Source organism: Oncorhynchus clarkii, chromosome 17 (assembly GCF_045791955.1).
Source record: "Oncorhynchus clarkii lewisi isolate Uvic-CL-2024 chromosome 17, UVic_Ocla_1.0, whole genome shotgun sequence".
Lineage (NCBI taxonomy): Eukaryota > Metazoa > Chordata > Actinopteri > Salmoniformes > Salmonidae > Oncorhynchus > Oncorhynchus clarkii.
Window position 1 is genome coordinate 69,833,194 of NC_092163.1, and position 20,870 is coordinate 69,854,063.

Below are 20,870 nucleotides of genomic sequence, written 5' to 3' on the forward strand. Positions count from 1 at the left end.
ACTAGAGAGCAGATAGATTATGAAAATAGACCAGCATCTCTATGGGAACCGGAAGACTATGTAAAAAAATCCTATGAAGAATCATCACGTTAGGGATGGACCGAAATGTACAGAATGGTTACCTGGAGGAAAATGGGGGAGTGTCATGCTTTTTCAATTTCAGTCAAGGGGAGGGTTTATTATATTTTTTTATCTAGTCCAGGGGAGGGTCATGTAATTTGTAATTGATGAAATGTTACTATTTCTCAGGGTTTTAAAATGAGTTGCCTGTAAGGCTGTATATCAATGTGTGCCCGATGCCGCCCCTGATCTCTGATTCTCCGCAAGTACGTCTATAGGCTATTTAGTGTGGTCTCAATCAAATGTTCTGTAGGCTACAAAGGGCAAGTTATACAGTACTTCTAAGATATATATTTTTTTCTTTGTATCTGCTGGGATGGTGTACACATTACAATGGATATTCCAGCCCCGGCCTGCTCTGCTCATCTACCACTTTGCTAACACTTTACATGACACCCAGTGTCATAGCCTGTCATAATATGGTCATAACTCTGTCATGACCTATATATTTACACCTGTTGTGACATATATTGCTTTCTTTTATGGCTAGGTATGACACCTACATACAGTGCCTTGCGAAAGTATTTGGCCCCCTTGAACTTTGCGACCTTTTGCCACATTTCAGGCTTCAAACATAAAGATATAAAACTGTATATTTTTGTGAAGAATCAACAACAAGTGGGACACAATCATGAAGTGGAACGACATTTATTGGATATTTCAAACTTTTTTAACAAATCAAAAACTGAAAAATTGGGCGTGCAAAATTATTCAGCCCCCTTAAGTTAATACTTTGTAGCGCCACCTTTTGCTGCGATTACAGCTGTAAGTCGCTTGGGGTATGTCTCTATCAGTTTTGCACATCGAGAGACTGAAATTTTCCCATTCCTCCTTGCAAAACAGCTCGAGCTCAGTGAGGTTGGATGGAGAGCATTTGTGAACAGCAGTTTTCAGTTCTTTCCACAGATTCTCGATTGGATTCAGGTCTGGACTTTGACTTGGCCATTCTAACACCTGGATATGTTTATTTTTGAACCATTCCATTGTAGATTTTGCTTTATGTTTTGGATCATTGTATTGTTGGAAGACAAATCTCCGTCCCAGTCTCAGGTCTTTTGCAGACTCCATCAGGTTTTCTTCCAGAATGGTCCTGTATTTGGCTCCATCCATCTTCCCATCAATTTTAACCATCTTCCCTGTCCCTGCTGAAGAAAAGCAGGCCCAAACCATGATGCTACCACCACCATGTTTGACAGTGGGGATGGTGTGTTCAGCTGTGTTGCTTTTACGCCAAACATAACGTTTTGCATTGTTGCCAAAAAGTTCCATTTTGGTTTCATCTGACCAGAGCACCTTCTTCCACATGTTTGGTGTGTCTCCCAGGTGGCTTGTGGCAAACTTTAAACAACACTTTTTATGGATATCTTTAAGAAATGGCTTTCTTCTTGCCACTCTTCCATAAAGGCCAGATTTGTGCAATATACGACTGATTGATGTCCTATGGACAGAGTCTCCCACCTCAGCTGTAGATCTCTGCAGTTCATCCAGACTGATCATGGGCCTCTTGGCTGCATCTCTGATCAGTCTTCTCCTTGTATGAGCTGAAAGTTTAGAGGGACGGCCAGGTCTTGGTAGATTTGCAGTGGTCTGATACTCCTTCCATTTCAATATTATCGCTTGCACAGTGCTCCTTGGGATGTTTAAAGCTTGGGAAATCTTTTTGTATCCAAATCCGGCTTTAAACTTCTTCACAACAGTATCTCGGACCTGCCTGGTGTGTTCCTTGTTCTTCATGATGCTCTCTGCGCTTTTAACGGACCTCTGAGACTATCACAGTGCAGGTGCATTTATACGGAGACTTGATTACACACAGGTGGATTGTATTTATCATCATTAGTCATTTAGGTCAACATTGGATCATCCAGAGATCCTCACTGAACTTCTGGAGAGAGTTTGCTGCACTGAAAGTAAAGGGGCTGAATAATTTTGCACGCCCAATTTTTCAGTTTTTGATTTGTTAAAAAAGTTTGAAATATCCAATAAATGTCGTTCCACTTCATGATTGTGTCCCACTTGTTGTTGATTCTTCACAAAAAAATACAGTTTTATATCTTTATGTTTGAAGCCTGAAATGTGGCAAAAGGTCGCAAAGTTCAAGGGGGCCGAATACTTTCGCAAGGCACTGTAAGTGTCAAAACCCACATTTATTCAAATATTTTTTTCCCCGGCTAAAAATTTTCCTTTTGTTTGAAAGTTTGTTTCTTAAATCCTTTGTAGTTGTTGTAATGAATTCTTTATATTATTTTTCATCATATTTTATATAACTAGTAAAAAATAGGCTTTATGACACTGTCATGAAGCATTATGACAATCCTGTGTCACTTTACTTGGACTAAGAAAATACACCTTTGACACTGTCAAGAAGCAATATGACCACCATAATCATATAAGACAGATCACGTACATGGCCTTATGTCAGTCATCAGTCAAAAAGAGGGTGTCTTGTCCTGCTCCTGAAAACTTCTACTTCATTCATCCCAGTCATCAGCAACAGAGCATTGGAGTAGGTGCATGTCTGACATCAATTACAATAATATGGCCAATAAAAAAAACATACTGTTGACATGTAGGCTATGGTGTAATGGAATGTTTTGCCTTGTGTAGGCTTTGTGGGTTTTGACACACTTATGTAGGTGTCATAACCAGCCATAAAATAACGCAATATATGTCACAACAGGTCTAAATATATCTGTCATGACAGGTTATAACAGGTTACGACACGTTGGCAGCTGTTATGACATATTATGACATGATTATGACAGTGTCATAACTTGTAATGATGCGGAGTGTCAAGTAATGTGTGAGGAAAACTTTTTTGTTGTGCTGTGTAGAGCTACAGTGGCAGCTCAGGAGGAGAGTCAAAGGTTTCTTCAGAATTTGGGGGGGGGGGGGGGGATTAGGCCTAGTCCAAAAAAATGCACTATGTTCTGTTCAGTCTGAGAAGGAGAGCGTGAAGATCAAAGGAGGACCGGAGGTCAACTTTGATAGCTTGCTACTACTATAATTGATTTTATGAAAAACAATATGTTACCTGATGTATTTATCAGCGTTATTGACCTCACAATAAGCCAGATTCAAATAACTTACACTGTGGTCGTGAAACTTGAAGCAGCAGCTGCAGCACAATCCACTGGAAACGGACAGCTCATGGTGCTGAAAGTAGGCAAGTTCAAGTAGGCATAATTCATTTAAACCGTCTTCATTTTAATTATACTTGACTAACAACAAGAGGGCTTAGTGTTGGAGCCTATTTCTAACTATTTAAAGGGGATTTTCACCGTAAGTGAATCTGGGCTTGTTTTCATCATATCTGACGCATTTCTAGGACAGTGAGATGTATTTCACACATATTTGCCCAGGAGTAAGGCAGGTCAGGGCTTTGCGCGCTGAATCATACACCTTCTGATGGCTTCCGGTGTATTGATGGGGGGGCGGTCGTCTCTCTGAAAGACAACAACCTGCTCTAGTCCCCGTCCCTCCCCCAGGCGGGCTTTTTTTTTTAAGGAGTTTGGACACTAACAACAATCCTTTGGGCAAACCTGAAAGAACTGACCAAATGCAATGGATTCAAGTGATTCCTCTCATCAACACGAATTTGCCGATGGAGCATCTATTAGCTACATGGTGACATTCAACCATACATGTTTCAACCAGGATATAGAGTAGAGGATTCTAAACAAAAAGTTGGATTTAGAAGCTCAGCTACAGCCGACGCCTACACCAAGAGGGCAGACGACAAATATGGTGCCTAGCTAAGTAAGTTATTTTTCCTGAAAGCCACCTATCTAACTTTAGTTTTGTACTGAAACCTATATGGTATATTGTTGGCTAACATACTACTGTGTTACAGTGGGGCGAAATCAAATAATTTTTCTGTTTGCTAACTTAGCAAGCTAGGCAGCTAGCTAACTAAGGGTGTGTTCGTAAATTCACTCTGGCTATCTCCTCCGATTTCTGCCAGAACGCAGAATAGCTGATGAATTTTATGAACGAACAACACCGGTTGAATATGACTGTTGTTGGCAAAAAAAGTAATTCAATTGTTGCTAGCAGCACAGTTACAGTCACCAACACCCTGGATAACATGAAAACCGCCTAACCAGCTCTGCTATGGTGAGTAAAGTGGTCAGAGTGATGTATTCTCTCATTTGTGCCTGGAAGTAGCTAGCAAGCTAGCCAACTTTAGCCAGTTAGCTTGGGCTCTTGACTGTTGTTGTGAAGTCAGAACACTTGGATCATTTTATTTTTATTTGTTAGGATCCCTATTAGCCAGTGCCAATGGTGACAGCTAGTCTTACTGGGATTGAACACATAATGAAAAATACATTACAGACAGACGTTACAATTTACATACACTATCGTTCAAAAGTTTGAGGTCTCTTAGAAATGTCCTTGTTTTCCATGAAAACATACATGGAATGAGTTGCAAAATGAATAGGAAATATAGTCAAGATGTTGACAAGGTTATAAACAATGATTTTTAATTGAAACAATAATTGTGTCCTTCAAACTTTGCTTTCAACAAAGAATCCTCAATTTGCAGCAATTACAGCCTTGCAGACCTTTGGCATTCTAGTGAGGTAATCTGAAGAGATTTCACCCTATGCTTCCTGAAGTACCTCCCACAAATTGGATTGGCTTGTGGTCAAGCTGCTCCCACAACAGCTCAATAGGGTTGAGATCCAGTGACTATGCTGGCCACTCCATTATAGACATAATGCCAGCTGACTGCTTCTTCCCTAAATAGTTATTGCATAGTTTGCAGCTGTGCTTTGGGACATTGTCCTGTTGTAGGAGGAAATTGGCTCCAATTAAGCGCCATTCACAGGGTATGGCATGGCGTTGCAAAATGGAGTGATAGCCTTCCTCCTTCAAGATCCCTTTTACCCTGTACAATTCTCCCACCTTACCACCACCAAAGCACCCCCAGATCATCACATTGCCTCCATCATGCTTGACAGCTGGCGTCAAGCACTCCTCCAGCATCTATTCATTTTTTCTGAATCTCACAAAAGATATTCTTTGTGATCCAAACACCTCAAACGTAGATTCCTCTTTCCATAACACTTTTTTCAAATCTTCCTCTGTCCAGTGTCTGTGTTCTTTTGCCCATCTTAATATTTTATGTTTATTGGCCAGTCTGAGATATGGCTTTCTCTTTGCAACTCTGCCTAGAAGGCCAGCATCTCAGAGTCTCCTCTTCACTGTTGACATTGAGACTGGTGTTTTGCGGGTACTATTTAATGGAGCTGCCAGTTGAGGACATGTGAGGCGTCTGTTTCTCAAACTAGACACTCTTATGTGCTTGTTCTCTTGCTCAGTTGTGCACCAGGGCCTCCCACTCCTCTTTCTATTCTGGTAAGAACCAGTTTGCCCTGTTCTGTGAAGGGAGTAGTACACAGCGTTGTACGGAATCTTCCGTTTCTTGGCAATTTCTTGCATGGAATAGCCTTCATTTCTCAGAACAAGAATAGACTGATGAGTTTCAGAACAAAGTTCTTTGTTTCTGGCCATTTTGAGCCTGTAATCGAACCCACAAATGCTGATTCTCCAGATACTCAACTAGTTTAAAAAAGGCCAGTTTTATTGTTTCTTTAATCAGGACAAACGTTTTCAGCTATGCTAACATAATTGCAAAAGGGTTTTGTAATGATCAATTAGCATTTTAAAATTATAAACCTGGATTAGCTAACACAACGTGCCATTAGAACACAGAAGTGATGGTTGCTGACAATGGGCCTCTGTACGCCTATGTAGATATTCCCATAAAATAATCTGCCATTTCCAGCTACAATAGTCATTAACAACAATATCTACACTGTATTTCTGATCAATTTGATGTTATTTTAATGGACAAAAAATGAGCTTTTCTATCAAAAACAAGGACATTTCTAAGTGACCCAAAACTTTGAACGGTAGCGTGCATTTAAAAACTTAACATGTAGCGTGTGTGTGTGTGTCTGTGTGTGTGTGTGTGTGTGTGTGTGTGTGTGTGTGTGTGTGTGTGTGTGTGTGTGTGTGTGTGTGTGTGTGTGTGTGTGTGTGAATCTATCAGTTGCACATGAATGTCAGTACATACACACAACAAGTAGGTCACATGGGGGAGAGGCATTGTGCTGTGAGGTGCTGCTTGATTTGTTTTTTGAAACTCGGTTTGCTTTGCACTTGCGGCTATATAAGTTGGAAAGGAGTTCCATGCACTCATGGCTCTATATACTATATGTTTTCTTGAATTTGTTTTGGACATGGTACTGTGAAAAGACCCCTTGTGGTATGTCTGGTGGGGTAAGTGTGTGTGTCACCTCTGTGTGTAAGTTGACTATGCAAATTTCCAAAACATTACTGTGTCTTGTAAAAACAATAAATGGCGCAGTCAATCTTTCCTCAACTCTCAGCCAAGACAGACTGGCATGCACAGTATTAATATTAGGCCTCTGATTACAATGAAGAGCAAGATGTGCTGATCTGTTCTGGACCAGCTGCAGCTTTTCTAGGATATCTTTGCAGCACTTGAACAATAATCAAGATAAGACCAAACTAGAGCCTGCATGACTTGCTTTGTGGAGTGTGGTGTCAAAAAAGTAGAGCATCTCTTTATTACAGACAGACCACTTCCCATATTTACAACCATAGAATCTATATGTTTTGACCATGACAGTTTACAATCTAAGGTAACACCAAGTAATTTAGTCTCCTCAACTTATTCAAAAGCCACACCATTCATTACCAGATTCAGCTGATGTCTAGAATTTAGGGAATGATTAGTACCAAATATAATGCTCTTAGATTTAGAGATGTTCAGGACAAGTTTATTACTGGCCTCCCATTCCAAAACAGACAGAAACTCTTTGTTAATGGTTTCATGACTTCATTGGCTGTGGTTGCTAATGTGTATATGGTTTAATCTTCAGCATACATGGACACACATACTTTGTATAATGCCAGTGGCAGGTCATTGGTAAAAATAAAAGAGAATTGTGGGCCTAGAGAGCTGCCCTGCGGTACACCACACTTTACATGTTTGACATTACAGAAGCTTCCATTAAAGAAAACCCTCTGAGTTATATTAGATAGATAGCTCTGAATCCACGATGTGGCAGAGTTTGAAAAGCCATAACACATACGTTTTCTTAACAACAAGTACATGTCAATAATTTCAAATGCTGCACTGAAATCAAACAGTACAGCTCCCACAATCTTATTATTATCTATTTCTTTTAACCAATCATCAGTCATTTGTGTCAGTTGAGTACATGTTGAGTGCCCTTCTCTATAAGCATGCTGAAAGCCTATTGTTCATTTGTTTACAGAGAAATAGCATTGTATTTGGTCAAACACATTTTTCCCCCATTTGCTAAAAGCTGGAAGCAAGCTGATAGGTCTGGTGTTAGAACAAGTAAAGGCCGCTTTACCACTCTTGGGTAGAGGAATGACTTTGGCTTCCGTCCAGACCTGATGGCAAATAGTTCTCACTAGGCTCAGAATAAAGATATGACAGATAGGAGTGGCTATAGAGTCAGGAGTGGCTACCATCCTCAGCAGCTTTCCAAGTTGTCAATGACAGGAGGTTTGTCATTATTGATTGATAACAATAATGTTTACACCTCTCCCACACTAACTTTACAAAATTCAAACGCACAATTATTTTCTTTCATTATTTGTTTCATGCATGAGTACAATGGCATACAGTTTGTTGTTGACATTTCCTGCCTAAGTTTGCCCACTTTGCCAATTAAATAATAATTAAAAAAATCATCAAATGGTTTTATGATGAATCATTTTGTCAATTCATCAAGTGCAGCATCTAGATGCTACATATTAATCACATCAGACCAACAAATATTTGCCACATTATCCATATAAGAGTCAAAGCTAAATCTTTTGTAATGTCTCATACACACTATTTTAGGCCCACTATATTGTGCTCACTGCATCCGATGGATACGGATCCAGCTTTAGAACAGTTCTACAGTATTAGTAAAAATGTGATCAGTACATGTGGATGATCTTGTTCCGGTAGTGTTTGTAAACACCCTGGTAGGTTCATTAATAACCTGAACCAGATTACAGGCACTGGTTACTGTGAGAAGCTTCCTCTTGAGTGGACAGCTTGATGAACACTAGTCAATATTCAGGTCCCCAAGAATGGACCTCTTTTTACATCACATACACTATCAAGCATTTCACACATATTATTTAGATGCTGACTGTTAGCACTTGGTGGCCTATAGCAACATCTCAAAAGAAAAGGCGAACCTCCAAGTGAACCTGCAACCAGAACACTTCAATAAATCTTGACATAAGATCGTCTCTAAGCGTTACAGGGACATGGCTCTGAATATATACAGCAACACCTGTATATATACAGCAACATGTTATATCATTGTATTGCTACCGCTGAATCAAATTAATTATCTAAGTGAGTCTCAGAAATGGCTCATTTCTGTATGTTATCTGATGTTAGCAAGTTATTGATTTCATTAACCTTATTTCTAAGGCTACATATATTAATTTGGGATATTTTCAGCCCTTTCCTGGGTAGTGTATCACAGATAGACATAATATGGAAAAGTGCAAACTAAGCAAGAAAAAATATACACATTCAGCAGTCCATTATTCAGTTTATGTGTGTAAGTGTTTGTGTGTGTGCTGCGGGGTTGAAGTTACGAACCAATAGGCTTGGCTCTCTCATCCCTTCCAGGCTTTTGGGAGGGAGTATGGATAATGAGCCTGTCATAGCAGATCTAAGCGATGTCCTCACGCGCTCTGGCAGCTTTCATGGCTGGGATAAGTTATTTTCTCTTCTGGCGCACAGCTTCAGGATAGCCCTTCTTGAGGAAGATGTACAGTTGAAGTCGGGAGTTTCCATGCATTTAGGTTGGAGTCATTAAACCTCGTTTTTCATCCACTCCACACATTTCTTGTTAACAAACTATAGTTTTGGAAAGTTGGTTAGGACATCTAATTTGTGCATGACACAAGTCATTTTTCCAAAAATTGTTTACAGACAGATTATTTCAAGTATCATTCACTGTATCACACTTACAGTGGGTCAGAAGTTGACATGCACTAAGTTGACTGTGCCTTTAAACAGCTTGGAAAATTCCAGAAAATGATGTCATGGCTTTAGAAGCTTCTTTTAGGGTAATTGACATCATTTGAGTCAATTGGAGGTGTAATTGTGGATGTATTTCAAGGCCTACCTTCGAACTCAGTGTCTCTTTGCTTGACAACATGGGAAAATCAAAAGAAATCAGCCAAGACCTCAGAAAAAAAATTGGAAACAACAACAACAAACAGCTGGGATCTAGACAGCCACAAGCCCGGGACAATCCGTGGTCCCAGCCACAATGGCTAACAGTATCGCAGGCTGCGTTCAAGCCCTCAAGAAAACCCTGCTAGCTTGATAGGTAGCTAGCTAGGCTAGCTAGGATCACTGGACAGATAGTAGCGGTAGTAGCGGTCCCAGCAATTTATGCCAACCATGACGCGGGACCCAAACTCAAAAGGTAGCTAGCTAGTAACCAAACTGTTTCAAAAGACTTTCACAACTTTCCAAAACAACAAACTTTTTCAAAACAACAAACCGAGCTGTCCCTCATTCCACGTTCAACAGGAAGTAAAGCGATGACTGTGATGCAATGACTGTGAAATATCAACCTTAATCCTCGGCCAGAACGTCCAGTGTGCGCTCTGAATGCTCAGAGAGAGCCCTATTTGGTAAAAGACCAAGTCCATATTATGGACTTAAGCAAAGAGAAATGACAGTCAATCATTCATTTAAGAAATTCATGTCAGTCAATTTCAAGAACTTTGAAAGTGTCTTCAAGTGCAGCCACAAAAACCATCGAGGTCTATGATGAAACTGGCTCTCATGAGGATCGCCACAGGAAAAAAATACCCATAGTTACCTCTGCTGCAGAGAACAAGTTCATTAGAGTTACCAGCCTCAGAAATTGCATCCCAAATAAATGCTTCACAGAGTTCAAGAAACAGACTAATTTGAGATTTTGGGTTCCAACCTCTGTGTCTTTCTGAGATGCAGAGATGCTGATCTCCGCATATGTGGTTCCCACCATGAAGCATGGAGGAGGAAGTAGGATGTTGTGGGGGTGCTTTGCTGGTTACACTGTAAGTGATTCATTTCGAATTCAAGGCACACTTAACCAGCATGGCTACCACAGCATTCTGCTGCAATACGCCATCCCATTTGGTTTGCGCTTAGTGGGACTATCATTTGTTTTTCAACAGGGCAATGACCCAGAGTGAAGGAAAAGAAACCAAAAGGTGCTTAGTATATGTGGTAATTCCTTCAAGACTGTTGGAAAAGCATTCCTCATGAAGTTGGTTGAGAGAATGCCAAGAGTGTGCAAAGCTGTCATCAAGGCAAAGGATGGATGTTTTGAAGAATTTAAAATCTAAAATATATTTTGATTTGTTTGAAACTTTTTTGGTTACTACATGATTCCATATGTGTTATTTCATAGTTTTGATGTCTTCACTATTATTCTACAAAAAAAATACAGAAAACCCTTGAATGAGTAGGCGTATCCAAACTTTTGACTGGTACTCTATTACGTCAAGATGTGGAAATCGATTATATCGTAGTCCATGTGGGTTTAAATGACATTATGAAGAACAGCTCTGACCAGTTGAAACTGGATTTTAAAGGGCTGATTGACTCTCTGCTAGACACTAACAAAATACCCATCAAAAGGCCCTCTCTGAAATGTGGCATTGAAGGCTTTAGCAGGACTCTTTCTCTTCAAAAGGTGGCTATGAGATTATTGCAGCTCAATGGGTGTAACATAACTTTTGTTGACAATTTCGATACCTTTTGGAAACAAAACCCATTTTATAAGGAGGATGGGCTCCACCCAAATCATTTGGGTTCCTTGATCCTTTCACAGCAATATAAGGCTGGGGTTGAGACAACTACTTATCATTTCCCCAAGCCCAGCTCAGCTAATCCCTACCATGTCCCTCTAACTGCCGCGAATGCCTCTGCTGATCCTACAGCTATTGTATGCAGTAATCATGTGCCTATGAACCAGATTTATACTGTTAGCATTGAGCTGGTATGCCCTAGGAGGAAGTCCACCGTGTGCAGCTCACCCTGTCCTAACATAAATAACATGAACATATCTACTTCTGCTAAACTTCCCAATAAATCAATAAAAACAAGTAAGCATTCCAGAAGAAAAGTGCTCAAAATAGCCCACGTTAACATATGTAGCTTAAGAAACAAGGTTCATGAAATCAAGAATTTGCTAGTAACAGATGACATTCATATTCTGATTATCTTTGCAACTCACTTAGATAATACCTTTGATGATACAGTGGTAGCAATACAAGGTTATAACATTTACAGAAAAGATAGAAATGCCAATCGTCTAGGTGTTGCTGTTTATATTCAGAACCACATTCCTGTAAAGATTAGAGAGGATCTCATGTTAAATATGTAATATGGCTTCGAACTAACTTAAACAGAGCTTCTTTAATAACCAAACATAGGTAGGCTCAGATATTCCGACAGGACAGGACAAGGTTACAGCAAACATGACGATAGTCTGGCTCAGGCATGAAACACAACAAACAAGAATCCGACAAGGACAGGAACAAAAACAGAGAGAGATATAGGGGACTAATTCAAGAGGAGACAAGAACAGCTGGGGGAAAGCGGGGGAGAAAAGGTAACCTAATACGACCAGCAGAGGGAGACAGGGTGAAAGGAAAGGACAGAAAGACACAACATGACAATACATGACAGTACCCCCCCACTCACCGAGCGCCTCCTGGCGCACTCGAGGAGGAAACCTGGCGGCAACGGAGGAAATCCTCGATCAGCGCACGGTCCAGCACGTCCCAAGAGGGAACCCAACTCCTCTCCTCAGGACCGTACCCCTCCCAATCAACGAGGTACTGGTGACCACGGCCCCGAGGACGCATGTCCAAAATCCTGCGGACCCTGTAGATGGGTGCGCCCTCGACAAGGATGGGGGGGGGGGGGGGGGAAGACGAGCGGGGGCGCGAAGAACGGGCTTGATACAGGAGACATGGAAGACCGGGTGGACGCGACGAAGGTATCGCGGAAGAAGAAGTCGAACTGCGACAGGATTAATGACCCGAGAAATACGGAACGGACCAATGAACCGCGGGGTCAATGCGAGAAGCCGTCTTAAGGGGAAGGTTCTGAGTGGAGAGCCAAACTCTCTGACCGCGACAATATCTAGGACTCTTAGTTCTACGCTTATTAGCAGCCCTCACAGTCTGCGTCCTATAACGGCAAAGTGCAGACCTGACCCTCTTCCAGGTGCGCTCGCAACGTTGGACAAAAGCCTGAGCGGAGGGGACGCTGGACTCGGCGAACTGAGATGAGAACAGCGGAGGCTGGTACCCGAGGCTACTCTGAAAAGGAGATAGCCCGGTCGCAGACGAAGGAAGCGAGTTGTGGGCGTATTCTGCCCAGGGGAGCTGTTCTGACCAAGACGCAGGGTTGCGAAAAGAAAGACTGCGTAAGATGCGACCAATAGTCTGATTGGCCCGTTCTGCTTGACCGTTAGACTGGGGGTGAAAGCCGGAAGAGAGACTGACGGAAGCCCCAATCAAACGGCAAAACTCCCTCCAAAATTGAGACGTGAATTGCGGACCTCTGTCCGAAACGACGTCTGACGGAAGGCCATGAATTCTGAAAACATTCTCGATGATGATTTGTGCCGTCTCTTTAGCAGAAGGAAGCTTAGCAAGGGGAATGAAATGAGCCGCCTTAGAGAACCTATCGACAACCGTAAGAATAACAGTCTTCCCCGCTGACGAAGGCAGTCCGGTGACAAAATCTAAGGCGATGTGAGACCACGGTCGAGAGGGAATGGGAAGCGGCCTGAGACGGCCGGCAGGAGGGGAGTTACCGGACTTAGTCTGCGCGCAGACCGAACAAGCAGCCACGAAACGACGCGTGTCATGCTCCCGGGTGGGCCACCAAAAACGCTGGCGAATGGAAGCAAGCGTACCCCGAACGCCAGGGTGGCCGGCTAACTTGGCAGAGTGAGCCCACTGAAGAACGGCCAGACGAGTAGGAACGGGAACGAAAAGAAGGTTCCTAGGACAAGCGCGCGGCGACGGAGTGTGAGTGAGCGCTTGCTTTACCTGCCTCTCAATTCCCCAGACAGTCAACCCGACAACACGCCCCTCAGGGAGAATCCCCTCGGGGTCAGTGGAGGCTACTGAAGAACTGAAGAGACGAGATAAAGCATCAGGCTTGGTGTTCTTAGAGCCCGGACGATAAGAAATCACGAACTCGAAACGAGCGAAAAACAGCGCCCAACGCGCCTGACGCGCATTAAGTCGTTTGGCAGAACGGATGTACTCAAGGTTCCTATGGTCAGTCCAAACGACAAAAGGAACGGTCGCCCCCTCCAACCACTGTCGCCATTCGCCTAGGGCTAACCGGATGGCGAGCAGTTCGCGGTTTCCCACATCATAGTTACGTTCCGACGGCGACAGGCGATGAGAAAAATACGCGCATGGGTGGACCTTGTCGTCAGAGAGGGAGCGCTGAGAAAGAATGGCTCCCACGCCCACCTCTGACGCGTCAACCTCGACAACGAACTGTCTAGAGACGTCAGGTGTAACAAGGATAGGAGCGGATGTAAAACGATTCTTGAGGAGATCAAAAGCTCCCTGGGCGGAAACGGACCACTTAAAGCACGTCTTGACAGAAGTAAGGGCTGTGAGAGGAGCTGCCACCTGACCGAAATTACGGATGAAACGACGATAGAAGTTCGCGAAGCCGAGAAAGCGCTGCAGCTCGACGCGTGACTTAGGGGCGGGCCAATCAATGACAGCTTGGACCTTAGCGGGATCCATCTTAATGCCTTCAGCGGAAATAACAGAACCGAGAAATGTGACGGAGGAGGCATGAAAAGTGCACTTCTCAGCCTTCACAAAAAGACAATTCTCTAAAAGGCGCTGGAGGACACGTCGAACGTGCTGAACATGAATCTGGAGTGACGGTGAAAAAATCAGGATATCGTCAAGGTAAACGAAAACAAAGATGTTCAGCATGTCTCTCAGGACATCATTGACTAATGCCTGAAAGACAGCTGGAGCGTTAGCGAGGCCGAAAGGAAGAACCCGGTATTCAAAGTGCCCTAACGGAGTGTTAAACGCCGTCTTCCACTCGTCCCCCTCCCTGATGCGCACGAGATGGTAAGCGTTACGAAGGTCCAACTTAGTGAAAAACCTGGCTCCCTGCAGGATCTCGAAGGCTGAAGACATAAGAGGAAGCGGATAACGATTCTTAACTGTTATGTCATTCAGCCCTCGATAATCTATGCAGGGGCGCAGAGACCCGTCCTTCTTCTTGACAAAAAAAAACCCCGCTCCGGCGGGAGAGGAGGAGGGGACTATGGTACCGGCGTCAAGAGCTACAGACAAATAATCCTCGAGAGCCTTACGTTCGGGAGCCGACAGAGAGTATAGTCTACCCCGGGGGGGAGTGGTTCCCGGAAGGAGATCAATACTACAATCATACGACCGGTGTGGAGGAAGAGAGGTGGCCCTGGACCGACTGAACACCGTGCGCAGATCGTGATATTCCTCCGGCACCCCTGTCAAATCACCAGGCTCCTCCTGTGAAGAAGAGACAGAGGAAACAGGAGGGATAGCAGACATTAAACATTTCACATGACAAGAGACGTTCCAGGAGAGGATAGAATTACTAGACCAATTAATGGAAGGATTATGACAAACTAGCCAGGGATGGCCCAAAACAACAGGTGTAAAAGGTGAACGAAAAATCAAAAAAGAAATGGTTTCGCTATGATTACCAGAAACAGTGAGGGTTAAAGGTAGCGTCTCACGCTGAATCCTGGGGAGAGGACTACCATCCAGGGCGAACAAGGCCGTGGACTCCCTTAACTGTCTGAGAGGAATGTCATGTTCCCGAGCCCAGGTCTCGTCCATAAAACAGCCCTCCGCCCCAGAGTCTATTAAGGCACTGCAGGAAGCTGACGAACCGGTCCAGCGTAGATGGACCGACAAGGTAGTGCAGGATCTTGAAGGAGAGACAGGAGTAGTAGCGCTCACCAGTAGCCCTCCGCTTACTGATGAGCTCTGGCTTTTACTGGACATGAAGTGACAAAATGACCAGCAGAACCGCAATAGAGACAGAGGCGGTTGGTGATTCTCCGTTCCCTCTCCTTAGTCGAGATGCGGATACCTCCCAGCTGCATAGGCTCAGCTCCCGAGCCGGCAGAGGAAGATGGTAGTGATGCGGAGAGGGGGGCAACGGAGAACGCGAGCTCCTTTCCACGAGCTCGGTGACGAAGATCAACCCGTCGCTCAATGCGAATAGCGAGTTCAATCAGGGAATCCACGCTGGAAGGGACCTCCCGGGAGAGAATCTCATCCTTTACCTCTGCGCGGAGACCCTCCAGAAAACGAGCGAGCAAAGCCGGCTCGTTCCAGCCACTGGAGGCAGCAAGAGTGCGAAACTCAATAGAGTAGTCTGTTATGGATCGATTACCTTGACATAGGGAAGACAGGACCCTGGAAGCCTCCTCCCCCAAAAACAGATCGATCAAAAACCCGTATCATCTCCTCCTTAAAGTCCTGATACTGGTTAGTACACTCAGCCCTTGCCTCCCAGATTGCCGTGCCCCACTCACGAGCCCGTCCAATAAGGAGAGATATGACGTAGGCGACACGAGCAGTGCTCCTGGAGTAAGTGTTGGGCTGGAGAGAAAACACAATATCACACTGGGTGAGGAACGAGCGGCATTCAGTGGGCTCCCCAGAGTAACACGGCGGGTTATTGATTCTGGGCTCCGGAGATTCGAAAGCCCTGGAAGTGGCCGGTGGATCGAGGCGGAGATGGTGAACCTGTTCTGTGAGGTTGGAGACTTGGGTGGCCAGGGTCTCAACGGCATGTCGAGCAGCAGACAATTCCTGCTCGTGTCTGCCTAGCATCGCTCCCTGGATCTCGACGGCTGAGTGGAGAGGATCCGAAGTCGCTGGGTCCATTCTTGGTCGGATTCTTCTGTTACGGTGAGTGAATGAGGACCCAAAAGCGAACTAACTTAAACAGAGCTTCTTTAATAACCAAACATAGGTAGGCTCAGATAGACCGGCAGATTCCGACAGGACAGGACAAGGTTACAGCAAACATGACGATAGTCTGGCTCAGGCATGAAACACAACAAACAAGAATCCGACAAGGACAGGAACAAAAACAGAGAGAGATATAGGGGACTAATCAGAGGGAAAAGGGGAACAGGTGGGAGAAGGGGTGACGAGGTAGTCAAGAGGAGACAAGGAACAGCTGGGGGAAAGCGGGGGAGAAAAGGTAACCTAATACGACCAGCAGAGGGAGACAGGGTGAAAGGAAAGGACAGAAAGACACAACATGACAATACATGACAGCTACAGGTTCATCTGCCTCACCTAAAGCCCATTCTAGTGGGAAGCTGCTATAGACCTCACTCAACATCAACAAAACAAAGGAGCTGATCGTGGACTTCGGGAAACAGCAGAGGGAGCACCCCACTATCCACATTGATGGGACCGCAGTGGAGAAGGTGGAAAGCTTAAAGTTCCTCGGCGTCCACATCACTGACAAACTGAAATGTTCCACCCACACAAACAGTGTGGTGAAGAAGGCACAACAGCAACAGCGCCTCTTCAACCTCAGGAGGCTGAATAAATGTGGCTTAACACCTAAAATCCTCACAAACTTTTACAGATGCACAATTGAGAGCATCCTGTCGGGCTGTATCACCGCCTGGTATGGCAACTGCACCGTTCACAACCGCAAAGCTCTCCAAAGAGTGGTACAGTCTGCCCAACGTACTACCGGGGGCAAATTTCCCGCCCTCCTGGAAAACCATCAAGGACATCAACCACTCGAGCCACTGCCTGTTCACTCCACTATCATCCAGAAGGCAAGGTAAGTACCGGTGCATCAAATCTGGGACTGAGAGACTGAAAAACAGCTTCTATCTCAAGGCCATCAGACTGCTAAACAGCCATCACTAGCACATCAGAGGCCTATAGACATAGATTAGGAATCACTGGCCACTTTCAGGAAATTAAACACTAGCCATTTCAATAATGTTTCAGTATCTTGTATTAGTCATCTCATATGTGTAAACTGTACTCTATTCTATTTTACTGTATCTTAGTCACTTTAACTGTTTTTAAATATTGCATCACCCATCTCATATGTATATGTTGTACTGTATACTGTGCCACTGTATCTTAGTCCAATGCGCTCTGACATATATGTATAGATATCCTTAATTCATTCCTTACTTAGATTTACGTGTATTTTGGGTATATGTTGTGAAACTGTTAGATATTACTTGTTAGATATTACTGCACTGTTGGAGATAGAAGCACATGCATTTCGCTACACCAGCAATAACATCTGCTAAACACGTGTATGTGACCAATAAAATGTTATCTGACAGTCAGTATTTGGATAACATGTGGGAAATGCTTGATAATATATGTGATATCAACAGAGAGGTATATTTTCTGGGTGATTTAAATATTGACTGGCTTTCATCAAGCTGCCCACTCAAGAAAAACCTTCAAACTGTAACCAGTGGCTGCATCCTGGTTCAGGTTATCAGTCAACCTACCAGGGTAGTTACAAACAGCACAGGAATGAAATCATCAACATGTATTGATCACACCTTTACTAATGCTGCAGAAATTTGCTTGAAAGCAGAATCCAGATCCATCGGATGTAGTGATCACAATATACTGTAGTAGCCATATCTAGGAAAACCAAAGTTCCAACGGCTGGGCCTAATATTGTGTATAAGAGATCATACTAGAAGTTTTGTAGTGATTCCTATGTTGTTGATGTTAATAATATTTGTTGGTACATGGTGTGTAATGAGGAGCAAACAGACACTGCACTTTACACATTTATATAATTGCTTATTGCAGTTACCAATAAGCATGCACCTATTAAGAAAATGAATGTATAACTGTTAAATCCCCATGGATTGATGGGGAATTGAAACATTGTATGGTTGAGAGGGATGAGGCAAAAGGAATGGCTGCACAACCAATTGGCAAACGTATTGCAAATAAAGAAATAATGTGACTAAACTGAATAAAAAGAAGAAGAAACTACACTATGAAACAAAGATAAATTACATAATAATAGTAAAAAGCTTTGGAGCACCTTAAATGACATTTTTGGGAAAAAGGCAAACCCAGCTCAATCATTTACTGAATCAGATGGTTCATTCATCACAAAATCAACTGATATTGCCAATTACTTTAATGATTTTTTAATTGGCAAGATTAGCACACTTAGGCATGACATGCCAGTAACAAACACTGACAGTACACATTCAAGTATACGTATCTGACCGAATTATGAAAGACAAGCATTGTAATTCTGAATTACGTAAAGTGAGTGTGGAAGAGGTGAAACAATTATTGTTATCTATCAGCAATGACAAGCCACCGGGGTCTGACAACTTGGATGGAAAATTACTGAGGATAATAGCGGACGATAATGCCACTCCTATTTGCCATATTTTCAATTTAAGCCTACTAGAAAGTGTGTGCCCCCAGGCTAGAAGGGAAGCAAAAGTCATTCTGCTACCTAAGAATAGTAAAGCCCCCTTTACTGGCTCAAATAGCCGACCAATCAGCCTGTTACCAACCCTTAGTAAACTTTTGGAAAAAATGGTGTTTGACCATGTTTGACCAATGCTATTTTACAGTAAACAAATTGACAGCAAACTTTCAGCATGCTTATAGTTAATGACATTCAACAAGCACAGCACTTACAGAGATGGCTGATGATTGGCTGAGAGAAATTGATGATAAAAAGATTTTGGGGCTGTTTTGTTAGACTTCGGTGTGGCTTTTGACATTATTAATCATAGTCTGCTGCTGGAAAAATGTATATGTTATGGCTTTACACCCCCTGCTATATTGTGGATAAAGAGTGACCTGTCTTTTCCAACATAATACAGGTAGAATCAGGAATTCCCCAGGGCAGCTGTCTAGCCCCATTACCTTTTTCAATCTTTACTGATGACAAGCCACTGGCTTTGAATAAATGTGTGTGCAGATGACTCAACACTATACATGTCAGCTACTACAGCGACTGAAATTACTGCAATACTTAGCAAATAGTTGCAGATAGTTTCAGAGTGGATGGCAAGGAACAAATAAGTCCTAAATATTTCTAAAACTTAAAGCATTGTATTTAGGACAAATCATTCGCTGAACCCTAAACCTCAACCAAATCTTATAATAAATCATGTGGAAATTGAGGTGACTAAACTGCTTGGAGTACTCTTATTGTACTCTCATTGACAACTCTCATTGTCAAAACATAATGATGCAGTAGTAGCTAAGATGGGGAGAAGTCTGTCTATAATAAAGCGATGCTCTGCCTTCTTAACAACACTATCAGCAAGGCAGGTCCTACAGGCCCTAGTTTTGTCACACCTTGACTACTGTTCAGTCGTGTGGTCAGGTGCCACAAAAAAGGATTTAGGAAAATTGCAATTAGCTCAGAACAGGGCAGCACGGCTGGCCCTTGGATGTACACATGGAGCTAATAATAATATAAACTGCCTTAATTTTGCTGGACCCCAGGATGAGTAGCCTGCAGCTAACGGGGATCCATAATAAATACAATTACAAATACCAGGCCTCGGGCTGTCCCACTGTGTGGATGAAAGGTGTCCCTAAGCACTGACCCAAGGTCTGTTCTGTGTGCAACCTCGTATTTATTTAGTTCAGGTTTGGACTTGGGGAAGCTGATCCGAGATCTATTAGAAGAACCCCAGACAGATAGGACAACGGGCAACACAAAACACTGCAAGTTATTTTTTTAAATCCTAACGGTCATTTTATTTTTTGTAATTTGAAATAGATTTCTAAGTCTTTTTGTAAATGATTGTAAAGCCCAATATATATTATTTTCTCACAGATTTGCTGAGGAAATCCCAGCCTTAGACTGCAGCGCCACTCGGGGGACCCCTGGCCTCCATCATTCTTAAATGGAAGAAGTTTGGAACCACCGAGACTCTTCCTAGAGCTGCCCACCTGGGGCTTGATCAGGAAGGTGAACAAGAACCCGATGGTCACTCTGACAGAGCTACAGAGTTCCTCTGTGGAGATGGGAGAACCTTCCAGAAGGACAACCATCTCTGCAGCACCCCACCAATCAGGCCTTTATGGTAGAGTGGTCAGACGGAAGCCACTCCTCAGTAAAAGGCTTGAGGTTTTCCAAAAGGCACCTAAAGGACTCTCAGACCATGAGAAACAAGATTCTCTGGTCTGATGAAATCAAGATTGAACTCATCGACCTGAATCCCAAGCGTCACGTCTGGAGGAAATCTGGCACATCCCTATGGTGAAGCATGGTGGTGGCAGCATCATGCTGTGGGGATGTTTTTCAGCGGCAGGGACTGAGTGACTAGTCAGGATTGAGGGAAAGATTAACGGAGAAAAGTACAGAGAGATCCTTGATGAAAACCTGCTCCAGAGAGAGACCTGAAAATAGCTGTGGAGCGGCGCTCCCCATCCAACCTCACAGAGCTTGAGAGGATATGCAGAAAAGAATGGGAGAAACTCCCCAAGACAGGTGTGCCAAGCTTGTAGAGTCATACCAAAGAAGAGGCTGTAATCACTGCCAAAGGTCCTTCAACAAAGTATTGAGTAAATACTTATGTAAATGTGATATTTTAGTTTTTGTATTTATACATTTT